This window comes from Trachymyrmex cornetzi, unplaced genomic scaffold (genome assembly GCF_001594075.2).
Source record: "Trachymyrmex cornetzi isolate Tcor2-1 unplaced genomic scaffold, Tcor1.1 scaffold343, whole genome shotgun sequence".
In the NCBI taxonomy this organism is placed as follows: Eukaryota; Metazoa; Arthropoda; class Insecta; order Hymenoptera; family Formicidae; genus Trachymyrmex; species Trachymyrmex cornetzi.
In genome coordinates, this window is record NW_017298142.1 from 550,874 (window position 1) to 558,301 (window position 7,428).

The following is a 7,428-nucleotide window of genomic DNA, read 5'->3' on the forward strand; positions in this document are numbered from 1 at the left end:
CCTGTATATGTTAACGATACTCCAATTTGCTTCACATCGCATCTTTTATATTAAATTTATACGTCACCGATTTTATTTTTACATTGAGGAAGACTCAATCGAAAGAGTTGAAACGCTTGTCAATTTTTGCTCAAGAATAAAGTATACGATTTCACACACGTTTAACCTGTGCTAGCTGATTTATATTTATCCTTGTATTTAATATTATCATTATTGTATAACATTAATAAAATATATTATAATATGCAAACAATGTTTTTAATCTGTTTGTTTAACAATCTTCTTCTAACAATAAGAAGTGTAATAAGCTACTTTCGAAATTTCTGATATTTATAAGAATGCACTTTTAGTTGTTTTATTTTGTCTTTGGTTAGTATCTTAATTTGTGTATCAATTTAATATAAACTTCCACAGTATTCAGCCCTCCTCTCCCACGGAAGATAACGCGCTTGCGTTTGCTTCATTGTAGCATTTAAATTACAGATTCAAAGTTGTGTAGCTTCTAAAGGTTTTCTGGTTTCTACATTACTAATTGTTGGTCAAACTAATACGAGAGAGAGAGAGAAAGAGATAAAACTGCTTCATACACATTCTTTATATTAATATATTATTATTTCAATATTTTAATAGAATTTATATTAATTATATTATACATATATTTTAAATATAAAAAATATATACTCGTATGTAACGGCAGTAGATAATATTATGGATATGATGCTGATCGATAGATGGCGATAGCGGATTGTCTGACAAGCAGACAGCTGGGAAAGGCGCCTTTTCCACACGACACAACCGCTTGAATGGGAGAACGAGCCTGCTGCTCCTGCTCGGCGATTGGGGCTACACCACTGCTGCCAGACCGGCCGGCCGGCACTTGGCGTACCATCGTCGCGGCGCGCGGTACGTTCTCATCGTTGTGCGTCGTCGTTTCGCGCGTTTTCCCGATTCAACCGTGATCGTCCCGTAAAAAAAGTTTGCGCGAAAGAATTTTACAAGTGGCGGCATTTTCAAAAAATCCACCGCAATGCCGCACACGCACGTCTTCCGAAATTCGAGCGTCGACTTGTAATGCGCCACGTGTTGTTTCGATCTTTCGTGATACAACAGGAGTGCGGAGTGAAAGTTGTGAGTGAGGCTGAGAGAAGAATTAAGAGAAGAAAAGAGAAAGGAAAGCAAGTCGCGGTGAGGCGGGTGAGGCGATAGCAAAATATACGATATAGTTCGATAGTGAGAGGAAGAAAACAGTGGTACACGTCGCGCGCAGCATGAGATCGCGCCGGTGGCACGGAGGATCCGCGGAATTCGGTCGATTTCGCGGATCAGCGTGCAGCGATGCGGTGCTCCGGTGATAAGGGAGAACCAGCGCTAAAGTGTGTTATGCGCGAGTGCGGGCATCGTCGCGATGCCGTTTGTGATGCGGAAGATAGAGCCGCGGCACGTGTGCCGCGGCCACGTGCCGGCGGGCTCGCATCCGGGCTGGCCGGTGGGCGCCGAGCTCGAAGCGGTGGCGAACGGCACCCTCACCAGCTCCCTCAAACAGTTGGCCTCTCTCCTCACCGTCGCGGAGGATATCTTCGCGAACCTCACCACCGAGCTAGCTCAAATCGCCGAAAGAAGCGGACACCTACGTCATAAGCTCGACAAAATCGAAGAGCGATTCGGCACCGTTGATCCCAAGAAGATACCAGTCCGTGAGTATTCGGAATCATTTATTTTTTTATCCTTTTTAATCGGATTTATTCTCAATTGATCGGCTAACAAATCCGTTCATTCAGAGGCTGCGATTTTATCGGCGTCACGTGCAGCAGTACTGTAAAAAAAAGATAGCAAAATTGGTGCTTGTTAGTTCGATCGTCCACCTTCGATCGTCGACGCAGTGATTGCCCCCCGGAGTATAAAGTTTAAATTCTCTGAGAGAATAACAAAACAAGTGAGAAACTTGACTATTGCTGTGCTTATAGTGTGACCATGGAAACGCTACTTTAAAGTACTGCCGTTGAATAAAGTTAGAAACTAGAAAGCAAATTGCCCCAGGGGATAGACGCTGTAACATACACGCAAACAAAACCAACGCAAGGCAACCACACGCTCACATTCAATTTGCTACAATTTTGCAAGATACCTCTCGATAGTTGTAATAGTTTTTGCGCGTCACGCTCGAAACAATTCTTCAAAATGTTTACAGTTTAACACATCGCAATCTTCAAGTTCAACCGACGAGCAATCGATCCATCGAGCTAAGAATTTGAATTAATTTCTATTCTTGTAGATTTTAATTTTTCCACATCTTCCTTTAGCGAAAATTTAATATAGTATCATTTCTTTTGCGAAATATTTATATAAACTAACTTTTTTCTCGTAGTTTCTCTGTCGTTATTATTTTCGATCTTTTTACCTGAAGAGATGTGGAGAAACAACGTCCCCGTTTGATTTTATAATACATTCCGAAAGGAAACGAAGATAAATAAGAATGTAAAAAGAGAGGAATGCTACGAACAGAATTACGAGGAAAACATTCCGGGTTATTACCTGGTCTGGGACCGTGGGAAACGTATTGCGATGTGTGTCCCGAAACTAAGTTTCACCTCTGGGCAGGGTTTATTAGCTCCTATGAAGGCATAAAGACTTCCTTATTCTCAGTCCTAGTCCTACGCATTTATCTCAGAGACAAAAAAGCAGAAGACTTAAAAATGTGTGTGTGTGTGTGTGTGTGTGTGTGAGGATTACAAGAACCGTTAATGAATCGTTTGAAGATGTCGAACTATACCTATCCACTTCAGTCTCTGAAGTTGTATTAGAGGTAGATAATGTCTGAATTAAGAATTTTAAAGAACCTATAAAATATCTGTAGAATAACATCTTCAACCGTGTACATTGTATCTAAAAATTCAAAAAGCAAAGTATATAAATTGTTTATCAACCATCTATGTACATATCGCCAAAGATTTAATAGTGGATCAAGTTGTAAGTTATAAATCTTGTATATATATATGCTTAAAAACATGAAAATATAGATTTGAAATATATGTAATAAAAAGGAATTACATTAAAATCCTTGAACAACCGAATTAAATTTTTTTTACATCAAATAAACATTCTTCCTATTTACGACGTTTAAAAAGTCTATAAAGAAATAGTAAGGCGTTAAAAATTGGATAATCTCGAGCTGTAACTTTGTTAAAGCCTTTTGATTGAATTTAACATTTGAAAGAATTAGTTGTAAATTCTGGTCATGCCTGAATGCGGCAGCGATTGAAGAGCGCAATTGAAAGGCTAGAGGAAAAAGTTCTCACCGACCGAAATTGCTTTAGCTCTAGTTTAAGTATCATCGACGCCGGCGGAAAATTAACGTCAAGTTTGAATCGGAGCCACTTTTTACGACGCACGCGATCTCCGTTACTCCGAATAACCATAAAGTCAAGAAAACCACGATTTATTACCACGCGATTTTGCCGTGAAAACAACGATGTGCTTTTTTTTCCCAAGATCAAGTCTTTCTGAAATCAGTTCTTTCAGAAATTAGTATTGACTTTTCGAAAGTGTATCGACATATTTCTCCTTTTCATTGTTGATAAGTTACAAATGCTTGGTTGCGACAGAAATTAAATAAGAATAGATATATTTTTTTTCAATCTTTTATTTTTATTTATATTAAATCTGAAAACGCACCACACTCATATATTTCTTATCATGTTATAATAAAATAAAATTAAATCTTTGCAAATAATTAAATATCTCCTAGCTTCTGTCTAAGATCAGAAATCATGATTATATTGCCACAAATAAAAATTGTTGCCTTAGGCGAAATACATATCGAGGTGAATGTAATTCCATCGACATACAGCTGAGGCTTCTTTTTCCTGATCGAGGGAGGAATCTTGCACCTTTAGGGATCGTTCATTTGGCCTCGTAAAGGCCTAGAAAAGATTCCGTGCTTTTTTTCCAGCCTCTCGTACCGCCAGTCCCGAGTCCTGCAAAGACGCTACACACTGAGATAGCTGACTCAGGTAATCGGCCGCACAAACGGCGCCGGGCCTCGGATTCTTCCCCGCGGGTCGGTGGGAATTTTAATTCCCAAGGGTGAAACAGGCTCCGTCGCCGCCGGGAAGAAGCAGATAAAATAACGTCTGCCTGGTGTGTAATTTAATGCCGGTGTGCGCCGGTGTATACGTCTCGAATGTATTCGATTTGTGAGAGCGATGTTCGCTTATCAAATTTATTTTCAAAAATATTTCTCTTTGATTTCTTGCTTCACTTAAACATGACTCGCCACGATGATCAAGTCAACGTAGTATTTTTATTTATTATTTATATGGAATTATATGTACCAAAACGCTTTAAAAGATTATTAATACATCGTTGCAACACGATCTAATATTTTATTACGTCCGCTAGATAATATTCCTATGCGCCGCCGACATTTCATGTAACTTCTCTTGAAGCTGCACGAGACCTGCGAGCAGCGCGGTTGAAAGTATGGCTTATAGCCTTGAACCTTCAGGCTCAAGTAGATATCTCGCCAGGGATATCACGGATTCTGGTGAAAACAGAATTTATGTTCTCGAGGGGACATTGAAGTCGAGATGAAGAAAAAGACGGAGGGATAAAAGGGAGAAGGAAAAGGAGAGACTATTGACATAAACATATCACATGTTACATAAATAAATAATTTTATGGATATGTGTGTATAAATACTTAATTCTAGACTCGCTAAGAGTTTCTCATAAATACATGTATTTTACCTCGAAACATATGTCTACAAAATTCCACTTGATTAAAAAGAAATATTCAAGTTAAAATTACCAGCGATATTTTTATTACATAAATATTACCGAATACAATACACTTTCAAGAAAGTTAACGTTTAATCGAATAGTTAAACTTAGAATTAGCAGAAACAAGGTATGCAAATCTTTATCTTTCCTTTAGTTACCTACACGGACAAATAAATTGTTTATATGTCAAAAAATAAGGCTCGTATGAATAATTAGTTAGATAAACGTGTATAAATTCAGGAAATCATAATATTGACTTCGGAAATCTAATATCGTTAATGCGGTTCTGTAATATCGCGTCGAGCGCGTCGAGAGGATAGCAATCGAGGATGGCTTCTGCGGAAATGGCTGTACACAGGATGTGGTTCGACCTGGTCGAGCAGGTTCACAGCACTCCGAACTACGGGCGAACAGTTAGTTTGATAGGCTTCCCATTGAGAAAAACTATCCAATCTTGAGAAAAAATATTTTTTTCTCAATTCTATATTGATTGACAACAAATACCTGCTTTTCGTTTGTATTTGGAGAAATTTGTTATTACACAAAGAGACACTATGGCAGCGTGACGAAACAAATGATTCTTTTTAGACATTTACTAGAATTGTTATGTATTCTTTTGTGAACATATTGACTTTCACTTTTTAAATGCTGCATTTAAAAACACAACAGGAATGTTTGAATAAAGTTTACTTTCACACGTTTAGTATTAACCAGTTTTTGATTTAGTATTAAACATGAAACTGCGCGAAACCGCTCGCTTTCCATTGGGTAAATATGATATTTCAAATTTACTGTTGCCCCTTTAGGCAAATATACGAGAACCTTGTAATCAAACCTCTGCTACCTGCTTAAATAATCATATTTTAATGAAGGCATTAATTCATAAGCACGTTCTGCAACGTTTCCTCTTTTAAATTCATAATAAAACATGGAAATTTTAGATGGCTGCGGTATTTATGTGAAAGAACATATGTCTGGTGTTTTTTAATCATAAAGGATTGATGTACTCTCTAATAAGTATAAATTAGATTGTACAAGATGCCCAGAATGTATCTGATAATTTTTTAAATTCCATTTTTTCTCTGAGAAATACAGTTTAACTATTTTGTTTAATAAAATAACAGTGCTTAAGAATTATTATAAATGTATGGCTTACAAAATAAAGTAACAGATATGACTTTACATTCTGTTAATGCATAATCTTATTAACAAACTTGTTTGAAATTGATCTATTGATCATTATATACTTTTTTTTGTGGTAACGTGAAATTTTATACCATTGCTACTTGAGAATTAAAGAATTTCCCGCGTCAGCTGTTTTACTCAAAATTTTTCCCTTTCTATCCCGTGCACCCCGCTATGGATATATCACGGACCCCCATGTACGAATAATAACGACGCGGACGGCAATAAAAATGGGCCGCAACGGTCCTCGTGTCTGCAGCTTCATCTCCGGGTTTTCACCACCCCTCGTCGTTGCCTCCTTTATTTCCTCACCCGGCTTCTTACTCTTACTTCCGGTTGCCAGCTGGCATCGAAGAATAGGAGGGGGCTCATCGAGGGGTAACGCAAGCACAGGAGAGGTAGGCATCTAGGCAGGGGGACTTTCCCGCTTAATTTTAGCTCGCCTGACACCAAGGCACGTGTTCGGAATAAAATTGCTCTTTACCGCATTAGAGTACATCGTTTTGAAAAAAGTTTGTAAGCGATAAGCTTTGTCCGCTCCCTATAGATATCGGTAAGAGATATATTGACTTATCTATCTCTCGGCGAAGCATTGTCGAAAAGCAAAAAAGTTTGAAGATGTCTGGAAGAGAACTGCATGAAAATTGAGTATATTAAAAAATACTGTTGAATATTTAATTATACGTATATAAATGTATATAATCGATGTAGGGTAAACTAGGGGGTATTCACTATTTATCCATACGGAAAAGATGGCCATAGGCCATAATTTCTCCAACAATTGTGATAAATAGTGCATTTTTGTAGTCATTCTTAAAGATAATCAATATTTACAGTAGTTGATATGAGTACACTGTTCAAACTAACAATATTATAAATATTATCTAATATTTTTTCTTTCGATTATCTGCAAAGTTTTGCACGTGTCTGCTAAAAACTGTTATAATGTTTAATAATCAACATTACATACTCGTACACAATAAAGGTACGTAAATTGCAATGTGACCTATAATTAATACTTTTATTTTCACTATTTATTTATAAATACTATGGCTATCGTTCTTAATGTCATGGCCATCTTTTCCCTAAAAATCAGATAAGATGGCCAATGCATACTTTGTAATATTTTGATAAAATTAAAGTTCTGTTAAGTATTTTCTCTTTAATTTCTCGATAATATTTGTTACTTTAAGCTTCAGTGAAAGTAATATCCCAAATATTGTTGAAAAGTAACAAGAATAAATGTATGTTTTTTGCATTTTAAAAAATTATGGCCATCATACTCGAGTTTACCCTATGTATTTCTAGCAATTATGATTCTGCACAAATACTTTATTTAGTTTCCCATGAACATTACGGATAACATTACAGGTTTACGAATATATTTGATAATCACATTAATTGAAAACAAAAGAAGATTCTAATTACGTGAATAATTGTAACGATTAAATTAATTAGATTAATG

General features: G+C 36.8%; 1 pseudogene; it reads left to right on the forward strand.

The window, feature by feature from the left end:
• Positions 1-885: 885 nt before the first annotated feature.
• LOC108763163 (wiskott-Aldrich syndrome protein family member 2-like) lies at positions 886-5,236 on the forward strand (annotated as a pseudogene).
• The last annotated feature ends 2,192 nt before the right edge of the window (positions 5,237-7,428 follow it).